At 44.8% G+C, this 20628-nt stretch overlaps 1 protein-coding gene across 3 annotated transcripts in view; it reads left to right on the top strand.

Annotated features, from left to right (window-relative positions):
* Positions 1-20628, top strand: part of ZHX2 (zinc fingers and homeoboxes 2) — a 71642-nt gene that overhangs the window by 9856 nt on the left and 41158 nt on the right. The window lies entirely within an intron of this gene.

The following is a 20628-nucleotide window of genomic DNA, read 5'->3' as shown; positions in this document are numbered from 1 at the left end:
TTCCTTTGTAACATTTCATCCTTAGTGTGATTTAAATTAGTTTAAGGTATTAAAGTCTTTAAACCAATGTTTATGATCACTTTAAGACACTCTGCACTCAAAGCATGAAGGAACATTACATACTATGGATTTTTAAAAGAGGCAGTATACATTCATTGCTAATTATGTACTTTATTATTAAGTCTGAGTAGTAATTATTTTCCAGAGCATGTTTGGCAAATGATAGCTTTTAATAAAATTACAGAATAACATAATTACTTGAAATTTAACTTAATAAATTTATGTCTTAGCACAGTAAGGATCGACTAAGGTCACCTTTGATCTGCATTGAGAGCAGCAGGCAGAATCATGTTTGAAGGTGAGAAAAGTCAAGGAGCAGTTTTGTTAAAAACTAGAGGATTATCGAGGAGGTGCTGTAGGAAGCTCATTGCTTGGGTGAGAGTGGGGTGTTGATGGGGATGTTTTTTGTCTCTTCAGTGAGAACCTAGGATGGATGGATTAGGCAAATCGTAGTTAATTATTTAACAAAGGGCCCAGTGCTGCCGTTGCCTTTGACTCCTGCACTACTAAAACATCTCTGGTTTGCAGGGTGGAATTAAGACTGCAACTCTGAGATTAAGCTTTTCTTTTCCTTTTTCTCTTCCCTTTGAATGCAAAGCTCTTGACTGCCAGTCCTGAACGGCTGGAACAGATGAACTTTTGCACTCTGTGCTAAGGACACTTACATAAAAGGGAGATACTCAGATTGCATCCAAGCCCAGCTCAGCTTGCTGTTGAAGGAGGTGGGTCTGGCTGTCCCTATCTATCTGGGGGTCTTCAGGGAGCCTCTCTGCTATCAATCCTTGCTTTCTCTGCAGACCCCTATTAGAAAACCACAGAAAAGGCTTAAACTGACAAACCATATGTGATGTGAGTTGAAATCCAGGAGGCTGATTATTCCCGGGGCCAAGGACTGACGCAAACTGCTTTTAGTGTGTTTGATTTGTGGTGCTGAATTCCTGTATGCACTGGGTCACACTGGCCACTCTCCAGAGCACAGGTGGTGGGGGGTCTCTCCACAACTTCCCTGTTTTCATTAGACCATAGCAAGTTACTATGCTGGGATTGATGAACCCACATACACATGAATGTGGAGGAAGATGGAAACAAACCTCAGGAATCCTTTAAAAATCAGTGATACTGGCAGTGATAAAATGAAGGAAATTTGAGTTTGGCATTGTCCAAACTTTTACCCAATTCTCAACACTAAGGGGCTGCAGGACTGCAGTTGCACCAACAGCCTGGCCAGTGATGCCCTTCCTTGGTAAAGCTCCTGGCAAGCAGAGTTGCCAAAAGGTGACTTCTTGTCTGCAAGGTGCTTTCCTGTCTGCAGAGATACAGCCAGGGGATGTCAGTTCAGATACACAAAAAGAGTAAGTACAGCAAGAATACCTTTTCACCAAAGTCCTCGCTGCATCTGAGGCTGAAATCGCAGAAATTGTTCTTTGAAATTGGCTGCCCAGTTGTATTGTGAGTTTGGTTTTCAAAGTGCAGCTTTGAACAAACAGTTGAGACTTTTAAAAGACGTCAACACCCACTCTTTTTATTGGCATTTTTATATATGTGTGGCTATGGGGTGCACACACACACCTGCACATAGGCATTGCATGGTCCTGCCTGATTGTTTGGAGCATTAGTCTTGTGTTTAAGACACAGCACTGAAGCCTTTGCAGTCCCTCAGATGTGCACAGAGCATCAGGACACTTGGTTCAGACCACTTCCAGCAGCCTCCATCGTGCTGGGTGACAGCAGTGGGGCAAGGGGTTGTGTGTGTTTCTGCTGGAAGTCCTGTGATCAGCTTCTGGGTCTTGCTGTGATGGGGAGAATTTGATAGAAGGATCAAGCCATTCCTTCACATTATCACATTGTAGTGAATGAGCAAACGCTACTGTTCTCATCTTGCCTTTACCTCTGAGATCACCAGCAGCTACTTCATTAACTATTAATGGTCTGCTCATTAATGCTGTAAAAGGCTAGGACCAGTCTTGCAAATTTTCTGGACTCTTCCCCTGAAATATTTATGACTTGCTCGCTGTGCAAAAGGGCAAGAGCAACAGCAGAGAACATGCCTCCAAGTTTTGTGGAGCTTTACTAAAAAGCTCATGAATATGAAGAACATGGCAACTTCTTCCTGTGTTTTGGCTTTCTGAGCTAGTGCTGCACATCTGGCTGTACTGCTCACATCTGGCCCACTCCTAGGGGTTGAGTGGGCTGGTGGTTTGCTGAAGCATCAGTGGCAGTGTTGGATGCTTTATTGATGATCTCTGGTTCTTGTAGTGCTTTCCTTTGCATCCTCCTCCTATACAAGCACCAAGGTGGAATTGATACCTCCACAGGAGGTTTTATTACTCTTGTTTAAGTGGTGGGGAAACTGAGGCACAAAAGTTGAACATTTTGCCAGGAGCCAAGCAATAGAAAACCAGCAGAGGATGGAAGTGTTTTGCCCAAAACTATAATGATACTTTAATTGAAGTCTGGTTAGTGTGAAAGAGGGGGACACTCACTGAGCCTCACCTGAAGCTTTTGCTGCAAGTCATTCCTGTCCCTTCCAAACAGAGCTCCTGCATCATCACAGAGATGAGCAGTGAATTCCCTGGGAAGGAGCCAGTTGTTTTAGTTCTCTCTGGTACCAAGAAACAGAAGGGAAGCTATTTTACCCCTCCATCCAGATTTTGGAGATAAAACTGTGTTCATCTCATTGCTTAAGTCTACCAGCAATAAGGAGTCTGTCCGCTGAATCCCAACTGCAGCTCAGCTGGTGGTGCACCAGGCAGGTTAAAATCTCTGTTTCTTTCCCACAGCCATCTGCAGAGTGAGCACTGGTGTAAATACATGTGGGAGGCATTTTTTGGTAAAGCAGGCAGATATGCTTTAAAGAGAACAGGTATGACTCCAGGAATGAGGACCAGTTTGTACAATGTTTAAGATCTTTCCCACATCCAGCTGGCCTTCAGAGTGAAAAAGGTCCTCTGTGTCTGGAAGATGCAGGGTGTGTCAGGAATGGCCAGCCTTTAATACTCTGAGCTTGTGGGGTTGCAGGTAGTGCTGAAGTGGAGCCAGGTGGCAAAATAAATCCATATCAGAAACATTCTCTGTACAACTTTCTTGTTATTTTTTACACTGAATATTTAATCCCACATCATGTTAAGTTGCAACAGATGCTTGGTATGTCTCCTGGAGCCATTCCTTTCAATTGCTGGAGCAAAGTTAGGGCAGACCCAGGGTAGAGATTCAAAGCTCTTCACTGAAACAATGTTTAAGTTAATGTTTATTTCACACTGCTATGGCAAGGTGAATGTGGTGGACACAACTTGGTGGTCCTGCTGCATCCTGTATGATTTCAGTAGGCGCTGGTGGGACTCCCTTGTCATGCTGATCTCCAGGAATATTCCAGCAGCATACTGAATGCCATCTGCTTTTGCCCCCAAAAGTAGCATAAGTGTCTTTGGGGAAGACTTCTGGGATTCTCCTGCTACAAGAATAACACCCAGATCTTAAGCTTCTTTTGTGACTCTTTACTGAGGTAATTCCTCCAAAATCTGGAAAATGGGTAGATGCAAGAATTGAGTCCCTGGCTGTTGGCTGGTGCAGCTTTTCTAGAAAAAGCTGCAGTGGAGGCTGCAGAGCAGATCATTGTTGGTTTTTAGTTACCAGTGAGTGCCATTACCTCTCCTTTGTAGAGCTGCTCCCTTCCTCCATAAAGGTATGCCTCTCAGCATGGCCACAAAGGTTAAAGGTTTTATTAAAACCTGAGTTTTGGCAGCTTTTTCCTCACCTTTTCCTTGGTAATTAGGAGGAGTCTGCCATCCAAAACAGACATGATTCCTTCAGCTCTGAGGCTGAAGCACGGGTGAGAGATGTAAAATCTCTTTTCTTGAGGAGAAAAAAGATCAGTGTAATTCAGAATGTTAGGGGCCATGTCTTACCACTGCCAAAGGCATGGGTTATCAGGTATCAATTATGTGGGAAAACACAGTGATAATTAACACTTCCATTAACATAGGAACTCACTCTATCCTATGAAACAATTGGAAGAAGGAGGGGTTCTCAGCAGAAACAACTTTCAGTTCTTGGTATCATAACATGAACTAAACCAATGGCTGGCAGCAGAGGAATTCCAGATGTATCCTCTGCCTGTGAGCTGCGTTTCCAAGGAGAAAGCATGTATTTGTAGAGTTGGGCAAATTCCTCATTTCAGCACTTTTGGACTGAGAACTGGACTGTGCTTTAGAAAATGCTACAAATCATAATTCCTTTTCTGCTTCTGGCAATGTAGCCATGTCAAGATAAAAATGATTGTACCGATCTATGAAAAGTGGTTTCTAAAGTCTAGCCTTTGAAGTGATATCTTGGCATCTAAGTGGTCCATGGGGTACTGGGAGTTCATTGGGACTTGCAGGTCTCTAGCATTTTTAGCAGAAACCAGCTGTTGATTAGCTATAACTGTGTTTGCCTGTGTCCTCAGGGGTTTGATACACAGGGTTGGAAGTGTTACTTCAAGTTTTCATGTGTGTTTAGATTGGTGCCTACTCCAGCCACTAGCTGCTTTGGGTCACAGTAAATTCTGACACAAGAAAATGTTATCCAGGCCTAAAATAAAGAGACAAAAGGGCAGAACCAGAACCTGGGCAGAAACAGGGGAACAGGTCAACCAGCCAAATAAAATGGCTCTGGTTGAGTCTGCTATCAGGCTATCCTGGGACACCTGCTGCGCCTGGCCTTTTCGGAAGAGTTTAATCTCCTTGGAGATGTGTTAGTTCCACGTTTTTTCCAGTGATGCTGTTTATGCATTGTGCTTGCCTGGGCTTAAGAACTCTAAATTGGCCTTTTGAGTGCCCTGCTTGTACAGGTGTGTTCTTCTGCACTGACCTGATGTGATGGAGCTTACAACAGCGCTCATCTACAGTTTGTGTATCAATGAAAACTGTCCTGTTGGGGGGTTTATAAAACCATTTACTTCATGGCATCAGCATCTTGGCTCTTACTTGACAGCATCTGATGGTCCCCACCTGCAGTGCACGGAGCAGCTCTGTGTGGCAAGGCACAGAGGCTGGATTTTGTATTGTGACACAGGCTGTGCTGTATAGTGGGAAGTTAGCTCACTTCCCATCCTGCCTCCTGCTGAAAATAGCTCAGGATTAAGCCGTGCCTACACTATAGACTCCTGCCAGCAGAGCTGTCCTGGCCAAGCATGGAGAGGTGTGATTCCTGAGCAAGGCAGGCGTGCCTGTGCTGGGGAAGCTGCCCTCCTGCACAGCCAGGCTCTGCACCACTGCCCTGCCCATGGCACAGCCTCTGGGTCACACAGGGGCTCCTCTGCTGCTGCAGCACTTCTGGGAAATCAGTTCCTGTAAGTTCCTAAAGGTGTGTTTTCAAATCCTCCTAAGTAAAACAGAGGTGAGAGATGCATTTGAATGTTCCATGTTCTCTCTTATCTTCCTTCTTTGCAGGGTGGTCCCAGTGTGCTCTGGAGCAGGGCACAGTGGCTGTTATTCCAGCTATGTGCCATCTAGTGCTGGATAGTGTTGCAAGATCCAAAAATAAAAGGTGGAGAAATATGCAGACAGAGGAAACAAGGCCCAGCTTTACCTCTTGGGCAGAGCAACTCCCTTCCCGCTTCCTGGCACCCTCTTTCAAGACCCCTTGAGTTTTGAAAGATGGATACTGTTGTGTTTTTACTATCGACTGTGTCTTTCCACACCAGCTTTTAATCCTTGGCTCCCTTCAAGAGATTATGTTGCTAGACTGCTACTGTTAGTACAGGTCCTTTGATGAAATACTGCTCTTCCTCCCCAGCATTTTAGTTACACATTTCTTTGCTCAAGAAGAACAGGGTTATTCAGGCCTTCAGGGTTATTCCAAGCCTCACTGGAGAAGCAGATGAGTGAATAGTTTATTGGTGCTTATTTGATCTCAAATTTTTAAAATACAAGCACCTTGTATCCTCTTGGGTATTTACCATACCAGTATTTGTGATACAGAAAAGTTTTGTTACAAGAATTAAGTGAAGAAGCTCTGGAGAGTAAAAATGGTTTATACAAGGTCAGGCAGGGAATTAAAATCTCTCCCACAGCCTGGCTGGAGTTATACCCTCCTGCCCTCTCCTTTTCCTCTGGTGCACCCATGTCCCTGGTAATGAGTTGCTGCCTGAGTGGCTCAGCTTCTCAGTACAGTATGGGACCACTGATTTCCAAACAATTCCCTAAGGATGTGCCAGCTGGGGCCACAGCAGACCTGCAAGTCTCTTATTTATCTGTTTGCTTGTATGTTGCAAGTCACTTACTGCTTTTGGCAGAACTAGTGCAATCATTCAATCTGTTGAAATTGCCTGATTAAGTCATCGGATAAGGAAAAAGTCTACTGAGATGTGATTATCAACAAGAAATCGTCAAGATGGCAGACTTGGCCTCTTTTAGGTATTTGGGCTCTGACTTGGAACCAGTATGTGGTAAGGCTGTGGTTTTGGCTGGATTTTCTCCCAAAATAAGTGTGGGGGGTGTCTCATCCTTTGTAAAAGTCTTGACCCCTCCTCCCTCTTCAGTGAAACTTGCCACTTTTTCTTCTTGAAAAGGAGACCCAGAAAATTATTTTGCTGAAGCAGGTACTCCATTAAAGATGGAGATGTGCTGTGGAGAAGCAGAACTTGCAGTGTTAACTGCTCTCCAGCAAGTTTCATACACACACACATACACACATACACACACACACACAAACACACACATGTGTACATATATGTGTGCACCAGTTCTCTTAATAGCCATGGAAAGCAGGGATGTCCAATTTCCAGGAGCATAAAGCTCTCATATTTAGCCTGTTCCAACAGATGACAGGAGGTGCAACCTTAGTATCATTTCCTTAATTACATCAGCATTTCTTGTTCCCCTCTTCCACACACTCCCTGCAGCCATGAAATCACAGTTACTGTAGGACTTCACACTGGTGTCCCAATGTTCAAAACCAACACTTGCTATTTCTATGTTTCTTGGAGGTTTTTTGGGGTTTTTGGAAGCAAGATGCTAAAGACAAATAAGCACATGTATAGGCAAAGCATTTGAATGACTGTGCAGTCATTATAACTGATATTAGGTCAAAGGAATGCAAACTGGCCAGTCTGTGGCTTCATGCCTTTAGCTCCTGTCCTTCTGTTTTGCTTTTCATTTTGAGCACAGGAAGGGGCCAGTATGTGACCATATGCTTACAAAATGCTGGTTACATGTCTTCCAAACACTGTTGTCATAGTAATGCTATGACATGAATATGTCACATTTTGTCACGCTGTGAATGTACCTGTGTAACTCCAAACTTTACTGTGCTTCCTTCTCCTTCTTCATCACCAGTAATAACAATTGTTTCCAAGGAACTTGATGCATCTGTTCCAAATAAATTGGAAATGTGATTTCATTTCTGTCAGTGCCAATGGGAATTTCATACCCTGGGAAATGTGTGAGGCTATTGCAGGCAAAATGTTAAGCATGTACTTAAACATCATTGATGCTAATCAAGTTAGGTCTGCTTTAAAACCTTAGGAGCTATTGCCTCTTTCCAAGCATTGTATTGCTGGGTGGTTCTGAATGAAGCAGAATTGCTCTTCCCTTGCAAGGCCCTAAAAATGGAATTGAACCTGGAGGGAAGAAGTAGCAGAAGTTGCTGCTGATACTGCTGTGAAGATTACCTTGGTCATACCTTTACATTTTCCAAATATAAGATTCTTTCAGTATGATCTAAAGATTCCTTCAATTTTCAAATGTTGGGAGTGGGTGTTTTTTCTCTTGTGATTTGTTTTCCTTTATTTTTCTTGTCTTGTAATCAGCTTTGCAAGTTAAACAAGGGTTTGAAGTTAACACTACTTTGAGGCAGTGGTATCTAGGCCAGAGAGGTTCACACCTCTCTGGTGTGAGTGAGTTCTTGTGATTTTTGTGAAGGGGAAGTCTTGTGATGAGAATGTGGAGGAGCACAGCCAAGGTCCAGATTTGATCTCTGTGGCTTTTCCCCTGGGAGCCTTTGGCAAATGAGAGATGAATGCAGGCTCCATATAACCATCTTTAAAATAGCTATCCCTTGAGGAGAGTATGGATTAATTAACATTTCAGAGATGCTTTGAGTTTCTTTGGTAGGTGTTGCAGAAAGAGTTTTTTCTGGCTAGACACAGGCTGTCTAAAGGACAAATTATAAGGATGTTGGTTTACCTCCTCAGTGCTCTTTTTTCAAATTGAAGACTATTTAACTTCTTTCATATGCATCAGTATGGTGTTTTACTGCCAATGTAAGCCAAATAAAATATACAGTGTCTGGACCAAGATTGGATTTCATACCTTCACATCATCAGAGCTCATGCTGATAATTTGCCAGTAGCCTCAGGTCTTTGATAGTAATTTGTCAGATGCTATGCTGAACCTGATTTGCATCTGTATTTACATAAATGCTTTAATTAAAATTATGTGCACCAACCTGAGATATATGAACAGCACTGCCTGTTACTTGTTTACATTCCCTGACAATAAAACCCTGCCCTGGCTGCTTCTTGCTGACTGTGTGACTTGACAAGGCTATTTGAGGTGGGGACTAGAAACTTGACAGGTCTCTAGTTAAACTGTGCTACAAAGTGAGGAGCACCAGGAATCTTTCAGGACAAAATTCTGCCTTTATTTTAGCAGCAGAGAAGATCTGAGCAATTTGATTCAAGGGGTCAAATTCAGTCTGTATCCAATGGTGAAGTTCTAGCTTTAGGGTAGTTTTGTGCAGTCAGAATTTATATTTCTTTGCACACTATGTCTGCTTTGTCACACATCCAAAATGTGTAACTCCAATGAGGACAGTAGAAAATCTTTTTAAATACAGCCTCCATGAAGTATAAAATTTTTGAGCACTGTTCATCTTTCAACAGAGCGCTACAGAGCTGAAGGGCAGAGTGCTCTAAGGGATTTTGGGGTACCAGGTGGGGCCCTGGTTGTTTCAGTGGGACATGTGAGAGCACATGGCTGAGTTTGGATGAAGGCAGTGAAGACTCTGGATGTGTTTTTTGCTTAGACCACACATTTCATCTGGAAAACACAGCCATATAAATAGAAATTAAATCCAAACAGTGCAGTTTGCCTTGGGACAGTGGAGGATGTTCCAGTTGAGGAAGCTGTGCTGCTTCACAGTTATTCAGAAGTTGTCATAATGTTGCAAAGGACAAATGGGAAAGTTATGACTGATTCCACAGACTGCTGTGAAGATCCATGAAGTACAGGCTAAAGAGAGCTGTAACTACCTTGCCTGGATTTGGAGGGTTGCTGAGCTTTGTTTAAAGGTGTTTATTTACTTAATTTGCTTTATAGGAGATCCTTTAGATCCAATGTTTCCTTCACTGAGAGGTGTATATGCAGAGGACTGGAGTAAAATCTATTGTAATTGTAATGAATACATAATTAAAGGTCCTTTTCAACCCAAACTATTCTATGATTCTGTATAAATTTGAATTTGCATTACCAGTAGGTTTCTCTGGTGACCTCTGACCATATTTTCTGTAGTTATTTCTGAATCTCATTTGAGAGAGTCCATTTAGGTTCAGCATATTTGTACATTAACATTCATCCATTAACCTGTGTGCCTGATAGCTCTGTTCAAGATGCTGAACTGTCCCCTGTGACACAGGTGGCCAAAAGCTGTTTAGTGAAGTCCATGTGAAAGAGCAGAGGAACAAAAGCACCTGCATTTGTGGCAAAGTGCCCTAAATATTTAAATTAGGAGGTGTTAGTAAGCTGAGCTGGCTGGATTGCAGGGTTGAGGTTGTGGGGTGAGTGTCAGTGCAGGGTAATGGTGCTGAGGGAAGCTGGAGCCCATCCCTCCCATGGCATTGCAGTGCCACAGCCTGAGCCTGGCACAGAAAGGGCAGCCAGCAGTGATGGCCAGGGTGACACCTGCCAGGGCACCTTCTGCCACTGCTGGGGTCTGCACTTGGCTCTGCTGGGGTGTGCTGGGCTCAGTCAAAGCCAGACTTGCAACCTTGCCTGAATTCAAACTGACATAAGTAAATCCAAACTATTAGTATTGCTTTACTTCATCCATAGAGACAGGATGACAGCACCATATTAAATTCCTTTTGGCCTGGGGGTGCTCTGATACGTGAGAGGAAGGTGGGGCAGGCAGTGGAAGGGCAGCAGCCCTTGTTCCCCTGTTGTCAGAGAGGGGGATGTTGCTGTTGCTCAGTCTGGATTTCTCCATCCCTGAGGGGAGCACAGGGCAGGGCCTGGCAGCGCTCGGCCCCTCTCCGCTCATGAAGCCTTTGCAGTGTGAGGCCCTCACATGAATGAGAGGGCCTGGGGTGTGACACACAGGGGAAAACCTTTCCCCCAGGGAAAGGGGCCTGCTGGGAAGGGATATTTGTTTTAAAGTCTGCTCTGCAACTGTCTCCTGTGACATTCTGGAGATCCATTGGCCCGCTGTCCCAGCTCAGCCCTCCGCTTTCCCCTCAGACATCTGCACTGCATCTTCCAGCAAGGGATGGAGCAGGATGGAGGCTGGTTGTCAGGAGCCCTGGAAAAGTGTGGATTACAACCCAACCTTAACACTGAAGCAGCTGCTGGTTTGAATGTGGACTGACATCTGAGGTGTGTGTACCTCTGCTCATGCCCACTTCAGTACCTCACGCTTTCCCAAGGGGAGCTTTAGGTGTGTTGTGAGGTGGGAGAGCAAGTAAGGAGGTCCAGGAAACAGTCCTGCATTTGGAGAAGGTTTATTTCATAAATTGTCCTGTCTATTTGATTTTAAAAGTCTGCACTAATGCTGCAGGTCTGGTGAGTGCTGCAAGCCAGCCTTTAATCAGCCTGTGCGTATTTTAAGAATTGTGCCGACTGTTGCTGCCTCAGAGATACCTGGAGATTTGGTGGAGAGAAGCCTGTCCTAGTTTCTCAGGGTAGCCAGCAAAGCGTGCTCATTTCCCAATTTAATGTGAGCCTCCTCAGTCTTATTTTTCAAAGCATCTTCTTTGAAAGATTGCAAAGCTCCAAGCAACCAGTTAATGCATGGGGGAAGAGAGAAGACATAGTGTAACAGAGCAATAATTCCTGCAATTAGAAGTATATTAATAACTGCACTTGGGCCATGGATGGAGTACAGCAGGGTGGGGTTCTGGAAGCAGGGCCATCCTTGGGCAAAGGCACCTCCAGCCCTGCTGCAGAGAGGGCAGCTCACTGGTCTGCAGCTCTTTGGTTATTGGTGTGCAATGCTGGAGGCAGCATCCAGCAGCCTCGTGCAGGACTGGCAAGGTTCCTAATGAGGACAAGGCTTAATGGGGTAAAATCATGGCTAGAAAGTGTTGGGGTTTTCGTAATTTGTGTGTCAGAAATCAGTTAGGCTGGGGGTTTTGTATGGGTCACACAGTGGGTGTGATGGAAATGATTACTCATCTTTCCATCTGAACTCTCCAGACTGGGAAAAGTGAGTATAAATGGTTGATGGATCTGTGCAGACAATCCTCTGGATCTTGAGCATGCCAGCCAAGTGTCCCAGAGCCAGGGAATAAACACTTATCTTAGTCAGACCCCTCTTGAGCTCTGACTTGGAAGTGTACAGGCTCTTTTCCCATGTGCCCAGATCCCTGTGAAACAAGGCTTTGTCAAAGCAGGCACCCAAATTCCAGCAGAAGCACATCTGATAATCAGGCTCTTGGAGAATGTGGTGGAGTTCCCAGCATCACACCACCATGAAAATATGCCAGAAGTATCTCTCAGAAGTAAAAGCATTCAATTTTGGAAAAGCACTTGAGAGACAGTTCATTAGTTCTTTATTTTCACCAACCTAATTGAAATTCCCCACTACTTTATTTATTATATTCTGCTGTCATCTGAAATTGCAAGCAAATTTTCTGAGTTGTCCATACTAGGAACTGTCACCTATTGGTAGGAGTCCTCTGGGAGGGGTCGTTCCTCCATCTGCCATGTGTGTGTACAGATGAAGTTTATTCAGATCTTCAGGATATCTGCAATAAGTCATCTCCTCCTAATACAGAATATCACCTGGGGCCAGTTCTCACTTATTATTTCTATTTCAGAGCACCTCAAGATACACATTGGTTGATGAAACAACACAAAGCAAAGCTGGAGGCTGTGCCAAATAGTTCATAACCATGGAGGAAAACTTGGCAGAGGAGCAGAGAAAGGAAGGGAGGAATTAATGCTAAAACATGTGTCTGAGTGGTTTTGATGTGTTTGTTTCATGTTAGCTTTCTTAGATGTTGTCAGCTGTTGCTAAGTTTTGTACACCTAACAGCAAAGATGGTATTAGTGGTATTAATGAAAATAGACCCAGTATGGGAAGAGGGCATTTACTGAATTTAGAAGTCAATCCAGATCCCTTTCACCATTAGATGGATTTTATTATAAAAAAATCTACCTTTTTGATTTGGAGTCACCCAACAAAACCAGTCCTTGACTGAGATGGATGTTTGACTTGAGTTCTGACGTTCTCTTTTTCTTCTTTTTAAACTAAAAAAACCCTTAACTTAAAAAATGATACAGTATTTGCAGAATCAATAGAAAAGCTGACCCAGATAAAAGTGTGCAAAAATTTGTTTCATGCCCTAGAACTTTTCCTGCGTGCTTTTTGATGCAATATATCTGATCCTTCAAAAAGGAGGTAACGTACAGTGATCTCAGTACCTTTGAAGAATTGTTCTGGAAAAATAACAAGGAGTACTGGAGAAAGGGGAGTGCACTTGTCTGGTTTTCTCCCCCTCATTAAATATATCATGAGACAGAAGAAATTTAATGTCATGTTGCTGGTTATGTGGAAGGATAAGATACATTTTGTATTAAATTTTGTCTGATTTTTAAAAGATGAGAGTGCATTTTTCCTGAACAGCAGGATGTGAATTGCACTTTACCTCCTTGATTCATACCTGCTTCTGCTGGAGTGAGTGGGAAAATTGTATACAAGTAGTAGCAGGGTTCTCTCTCAGAAATGTGAATATATCCTCAATCCTGAGTGGGGTAGAAAGCTGTAAGAAATATCTGATGCTCCAGATGTATTTCAGTAGAATCACAGAAGGGTTTGGGTTGGAAAGGACCTTAAAGATTGTCTCATTCCAGCTCCTCTGCCATGGACAGGGTCAGCTCCCAGTAGACCAGGGTGCTCACAGCCCTGTGCGGCCTGACCTTGAATGCTTCCCCAGGACAGGGCAACCACAGCTTCTCTGAGCAACCTGTGGCAGTATCTCACCACCCTCACAGTAAAGAATTTCTTCATAATATACCTATTCTCCTTCAATTTGAACCCATTATCCATTGTCATGGCATTGCATGCCCTTGTAAATATTCTTGACCCATTTTTCCTGTAAGTTCTCTTCAGGTACTGGAAGGCTGCAGTTAGGTCACCCTGAAGCCTTCTCTTCTCCAGGCTGAACAATCCCAATTCGCTCATCCTTTCCTCATAGAGGAGGTGTTCCATCCTTCTAATCATCCTTGTGACATCCTCTGGACTTGCTCCAACTGTGTTGAGGGCCCCAGAGCTGGGCACAACCCTGCAGGTGAGGTCTCACCAGAGCAGAGCAGAGAGGCAGAATCCCTCCCCTCAACCTGCTGCCCACGAGGTTTTGATGCAACCCAGGGTGTTTGTCTTTCTGGGCTGCATTGCTGGGTCATGCCCAGCTCTCATCCACAGCACCTCCAGGTCTCAGCACAGCTGCTCTGGGTCTGGTCCTCCCAGCCCGGATTGGTACCAGGGGTTTCCCTGACCCAGGTGCAGCATCTTGCACTTGGTCTGGTTAAACCTCATGAGATTCCCATGGGCCCACTTCTCAAACTAAGGCAGATCCAAACCTTCATTTTATTCCAATGCAGCACAGATCTGGAGGAATCACACATTCAGTGAACCTCTGTTGCTTTGGTTTCCAAAGACATCCCAGGCTGTTCAGGGCTGTGTACCCAGACACATAACAAATTAATGTTCAATACAGTCATCAGAGCAGTGAAGGTGATAAATTGATAGGATAAATTTGTGGGGCATCGAGACTGACAGGCTGTAGGAGACTTTCATTCCATCCCTTTGTATTCTTGGCCTTAAAAGTTAAAGTCTAGCTGGAGGGGAAGGATGGGCCCAGAGTTACTGATTCTTAACAGAATAAGCAGACACATTGCCCAGGCTGTGTTGCCTATCCCCAGGATAGGGAGAAAAGGCCACAAAAGCAGCTGCTTTGTGGGGATTTCCACAAGATCAGTCCCTTTTTTTAATGTGTCAGTGTCTGCAGACTTTCCCCTTGTGGCTCCGTTTACTGGAGCATGGGGATACTGAAGAGACAGGGCTGGGGCTGAGCAGCTGGGAGAAGTGCAGTGGGCAGGAACATGCCCTGGGAGATGCTCCCATCAAACAGGACTTCCAGGAGTTTGCAGTGAGGAGAGCAGCTGAAGCTCAGGACCTAGCAGGAACCTATATTCCTAGGAGTATAAGGGACCCTGGGCAACCTTTCCTGTGGTCTGTTTGTGGCTCTGTGATTACTTGTACCTGACCCAGGTACCTCTCGCTGAACTTCCCAGGTAGAGGGACATGGATGCTGTTACTGAAAACAAGAGACTCAATAACACCTAACAGTGCTGGTCTTCATGAGCAAATGAAGCCCAAACACAATTATTTGAGAGGAGCAAACTGATCTTTTGCTTTATGCTTATATCCTGTGCTCATTTCATTTCTTGCACCACTTTTGCACCAATGGCTGCTGGTTTTTTTTGCAGGAATTTACAAATACATTGGTGCTTTACAGCCAAAAGTAGGATGGTCTAAACAGCTGGAAAAGGGAAACCCCTTCCTCTTGTATTTATTTTTATGGCAACAAAATCTAGTCACTGTCTGGTCTTGATCAGTCTTGGTTTTTTCCCTTTTTTTTTCTTTTCAGCTGGAGGGTTCAGGGAAACAAAAGAGGGAATGAATAATAAAGAGCAAGGGAAAAGAGTGATTGCTGCTGGGCTCTGTCATGTGGTGAGGAAATCAGGCTGAAACTGGAGAGACCAGGCCAGACCTGACAGTCATACTGGGAGGCCTTGAATTGTGTCACTGTGACAGTGGATCTGAGCAGGGACAATAGCTGGTGAAGTTTCTGGCTGCAGTCTGGCATTATCCACATGGGAAGTTGTGCTGATGGGTTGCTGCTCACAACACTTTCCCCACCTGCCTGCTCTTCCAGGCAGCCTTAAATGATGACCCCTGTCCTTCCCAAGTTGGCACATGCATTTAGACCATGGGGACTGATGTGGGGTAGCATGTTTTTCTGTTGTGTTTGCTTCAGTTCTCTCTTTCAGAGAGGGCTTCAGGGCAGGTTTTTCCTGCTCTGAACACTGCTGTTGTTATGAGCTTGGGTATTTGGTGGGTAGTGGAAGGAGTCTGATTTTTGGCTTTGTCCCCAGTGTAGAACTTATACCATGTATCTCCATCAAATGGAAATATCTCCATGTGTGGCACCTGGGTGGATCTGAACACAGGGACTGCAACACTGCAAGAAGAGTGGCTGGAAGATTGCCCAGAGGCAAAAGGACCTGGAGGGGCAGATTGACAGTGGCTGAACATGAGCCATTGTGTGCCCAGGTGGCCAATGGCATCCTGGCCTGGATCAGAAAGTGTGGTCAGCAGGACCAGGGCAGGGATTGTCCCCATGTACTCGGGAATGGTGAGGCCACTCCTTGAGTGCTGTGTCCAGTTCTGGGCCCCTCAGTTTGACAGACAGTGAGGTGCTGGAGATTGTCCAGAGAAGGGCAGTGGAGGTGGGGAAGGGGCTGGAGCACAAGTCTGATGAGGAGCAGCTGAGGGAGCTGGGGGTGTTTAGCCTGGAGAAAAGGAGGCTCAGGGGAGACCTTGTCACTCCCTACAGCTCTGTGAAAGGAAGCTGCAGCCAGGTGGGGTTGGTCTCTTCTCCCAGGGAACAGTGACAGGATGAGAGGAAGTGGCCTCAAGTTGCACCAGGGGAGATTTGGATTGGATATTAGCAAACAGTTTTTCACAGAAAGGGTGGTCAGGCACTGGAACAGGCTGTCCAGGGAAGTCACCATGCCTGGAGGTATTTAAAAGACATTGTAAATGTTGTACTTAGGGACGTGGTTTAGTGGTTGACTTGGCATAAAGGTTCTTTCCAACATAAATGATTCTGTGACTATATAAGGGGAAATCCCATAGTGTTGAAATTGATTAGCAGGTTAACAGTCCACATAATGGTTGTTTAAAAGTAAAAAGTTATTGCTCCACATATGTTGGGTAGAAAAAGTGTCCAACAGCAGTGCAGCAACCACTGTGCTCGAAAACAGTTCTCAGTCATGGCCCTGGCAGAGGAGGGGTCTGACAATGTTTTCCAACACCTTCATTACTATGGGCCTGCAGGTAACTAACCAGAGGGAGACAGTCTGAAATGCAAGGTTAAGAGGAATAATGTGAAATAGTTTAGTTTAGCCTTACTAAAAGCCAAATAAACTAATAATGAACTTTTTTGTAGCCAGAACCCTACAGGACATCACTTTCTCTCTCTGGCTGAATTTTCTTATGCAATCAAACATTCTTCTCCTTGCTCTAAACCCCTTGCTGCCAATTTAAAATAGTATGACACTGAGATTTCTCACCCTTCAAGAAAACACTTTGATTTGTTGAAGGAAGTTAGGAACAGTTAAGGAGAGAGGAAAGAAAGCCTTTCTTTCTACCTTTCTCTGTGCTGACATCTGCAACTGGGGGATGTGTTGAAAAGCAAATATAATCTGCTTTGAGCAGTGCTTTCCCATTCTCTTTCATTCTGGTTCAGGGCTCTGGTTCTCCATGAACCAGACTTAGCGTTGGACAGGGAGGGGCAGAAAGGGAGGAAGTGGGTGGTCACCTCCCTGTGCTGGGGCTGTGGGGTTAATGTTGTTATTCATGTGCAAATTTTTCAAGAGGGTGCTGAGATGAGAAGTGGCAGGATGACTGTCCGTCTGTCTGTCCATTCAGTGCCAGGGAAGCCAGGCCAGGACCCTCGCCAGCCCCTGTCTCACCTTGTAGCCAAGGCCAGCTGCAGCTGGTGCCAGCAGCCGCAGCACTTCTCACCAGCCTCAGCAGAACTGGGGATGGGCACAGCCTGGCCCTGAGCAGCCTCTGCCCAAGGAATTGGAGCAGTCCTTGGGGTGGCAGCCAGGCAAAGGTGGCCTCCAGGGCTGCCCAGGCTGCCTGGCTCGGCCATCTGCTTCTCCCTAGAGGAATGTGAGATCAGTTTCAAGCTGGCAGAGAAGAACATGTTTTCTGAAATCTACTAAATCTCTCAGAGGGGAGGAATAGTTTCTGGGACAGTGCTGCACAGTGAAAATGTGCCTAAAACGATGAAATTTTTCCTTCTTTTTTTTTTTTTTAAGACAGCTAATTTGGGTTTTGATCTTATTTACTCTTTATTTTGCTGTTGTTTTCTCTTTCCTTATTTTTATGCTTTGTAATATTTTCAAAAGCAGCTGGTAATATCAGAAGGCATTGCAAAGAGGGGTTTGGTCTATTCCTGTAGTTCATAGAAATTATCCTGGAGGAAGCTAAGGCTGGAGAGCTGCAGCGTGGTGCAGCCTTGGATTGACTGGCTGGGACAGCTTCTGCTCACAGATCCCTGAAAATTGTGCAGTGTGGATAAGGACTTAGTGTGAGCAGTCATCACACTGATGAGGTGGAGAAGATGACTCTTGGGAGGGGCCTCCTGCTCTGTGTTTGGTTTTCCAGGGGAGCTCAGGGGCTGCCAGCAGCAGCTAGTGTGGGGTGGAAATACTCCCCTCTTCTTAAACTTTGTTCAAAAGGCTGGAGAAGGATAGTTGAGTGCCAAGGGGACAGGAACAAGACCTCTGGGGATGGAGTGCTGCTGTGGGAGATACTCTGTGGTTTGTCCAAGCATCACTGTCTGTGCTGTGTGTGCGCTTACTCAGAGACCTCAGAGCACTTTGGGGTTTTTTAGTGGCTTTTTCACTGCATAGTTAGGGTTTTGATGTAGACTTTCAGTTGTATTTTGTCTGTTGTAGGGATGGGGGCAGGGATGGGTTAATTTTAATAGCTTTAGGAGAAGGTGTTGAAGGCAAGGAGGCTCATGAGCATGATAGTCCATGGTGCTGTGCTCTGCCAGGTTTAGTGAATGCTTAACAAGGACTGAACCAGCAGCCAGGAGCTGTTGGGGCTCTTGGGATCTGCTGGATAACTGTGATTTTCAGTGTGTGGAGAGAGATGACTTTCAGGAACATTTGTATCTGCTAATCATGCTGTAATAACAGTCTGCAGTCGAGAGGCTGCAAACCCCCCATTTCCAGCACAGCTGTGCATGTTTAATTCCATAGCAGCATTGCTAGGCTGCTGTTAGGAGTAATTCACATTGCTAAGGTGGTAATTTTGATCATGGTGTTTTTTTGGGAAATGGAGGTGTAAGCTACACTGAAAAGTTAATAAATGCCTAGTGTGGTACAAACACCAGGGATGAGGAGCAGGGACATGGTGGGTGGCTGCCAGTGCCCCACCCTGCATCCTGGGAATGCCTCCTTGCTGTATTCCTGCCTGGCTGAGCCAGCAGCAAAGGAAAGCAGCATCCTGGGCACATTAGCTTAGTGAAGGAGGTTTTTCCTGACCTATATTGCCTGTACCCCCAGTTTGGGGCTTTGAGGCAGTCAGGCCATTTGATGGATCAGCAGTGCTGTGGGGAGAACACCAGAGCTGGTGGAGCTGTGGAGAGCTGGCACGCCTGCTCCATGGGCATGTTTTGGGCTGACCCCAGGATTCAAACTACATCTTCAGAAAGAGAAACTGAGAGGAGTGTGAGGTTTATTTCCCTTCATCTCAAGCTTTGGAAAGCAAGTGCTTTCAGGGCTTCCAATTCAGTTTCTCTCTGTAAAATATGCTTTTGCAAAATTGATAATTTCTGTAGGTTGAGAGAGTCTCAAAGGAACTTTTCTGTCAAGCATCTAAAAAGTACCATTATTTCACTTCCCTGTCTAACAGCAGCTCTTTTAGCTCTCTGAAGATATCTCGACAATCTCCTTTTTTTGTAAAAAACTCCATGGTGAAAAAAGCTAAATAATCCCATTTTCAGGTGGTTTGTGCTGTAGTGTTTGGGTTGCAGAAACCATGTGGAGTGCTGCTGTTTATAAAGTATGTAAAAGCTGTTTTGTTTATTTTCTTTTGTTTTGCCATGAGGTGTTTTTTTGGAAAGAATCTAGAATGATGAAGCAGCTGGTGGCTGAGTCTCCTGCTCAGTGTGCAGAGAATGAAGATTGGCTGGGATAGCTGGAGTTACTCACTGCATGCTGTGGGCCACGTAAACACACAAACAGGCAATTCCTGTCAACCAGGAGTGTGTGGTAACTCAGAAAGCACCATTTACTGTTCTGTACATGTACTCACCATGACAACACAGGGAGCCAGCAGATACAGATCTCCCCAGCTCTTGTCCATTGCTCTGTGGGTGTTGGTGTGGCACAGCTCATGTGGGTGAAATGGTGATGGCTGTATGAATGCCTCCTGTGCAGAGGGGAGGTCTGGTCTGAATCTGCCTGATCCCAGCATTGTGATGCATTCCAGGGAAGTGGTGTTTTCATGGCAAGGAAAGCTGCTTCTCCTGCCTTGTGCTGCACTGGAGTAAGCACATCCCCAAGGGAGGCTGCTCAAGAGCTGCCCACAGCAGGGATGCTCAAGACAAGCAAACTCGGGCAAGAGTTTTCAATAGTAATTACCTACCTCTTGAAAAAGTTGGTGTTTCTATATCAAACGTGTTTGTGACTCCTTCATTTCACTGTTGCCTAACTCCAAGCATTCAAAAGCAGTAGCAGATTTCCCAGAAGTGTGAAATACTTTGAAAGATCTGAAACATGTATGTGTGTATATATATACACACATATATTACCAACTTGTTTCTGGGCTGTTACATTAAACCCAAATCATATTCTCATAGCCACGAGGGGCAGAAACTTTTTGTATACTTTCTGAAGAGGAATGTGCAGGATGATTACAACAGCAAGGGATTGGATGGAATAACCCTGAAGATTTCTTTCTGCTTTATTTTTCCAAAAGTGAAGAAGATCCTTGGAGAAGCTTCACCAGCTGGGTCTTTAGGAGCGGTACCAAAAATTGTGAGGGTCAATATACAGTCCCAACAAGCAACAGCACCATACACATACATATTTATTTTATTTAACATTCTAAGCAGAGGTTTGAGATCAAGGAAAGACAGGACTGTGTTGGACTGTAGGTGTTTTCCTTGTTATTTAGAAGTGTTTTATTCATAGGTTTGGATTTAGTTCTGTTGGCAAGCTGTAGGGTCACTTTTGTGTGTTGGACACAGCACTGAAAAAGCAGAATTTCAGATAGCAGTTTTAGTAAAATATGACTGAACTCAATCCATTAAATACAGAAACAGCTTCATCCTAAGCCTACCATGTGAGAATGGAGAATTTGACCCAAAAGAGGGAGGAAGAGCAGCAGAAGGTGGCCTGCTGGGTCCCAAAGTGTTGGAGGTATAAATAGCACAAAATCTGCAGCTATCCCATGTGTTTTATTTCTCTTTTACAATTCAGTGAAACTGGCAGGTTTTGCCTTACTCTTAGATGGAGCAGAGCGGGAAGCAGTTTCCCTTTTATCTGTGAATAAACATGC

The sequence above is a fragment of the Melozone crissalis genome, unplaced genomic scaffold (assembly GCF_028551555.1).
Source record: "Melozone crissalis strain CALT ecotype California unplaced genomic scaffold, PUWL_Pcris_2 ptg000002l_1, whole genome shotgun sequence".
NCBI classification, from domain to species: domain Eukaryota; kingdom Metazoa; phylum Chordata; class Aves; order Passeriformes; family Passerellidae; genus Melozone; species Melozone crissalis.
This window is presented reverse-complemented; position numbering and strand designations above follow the sequence as displayed.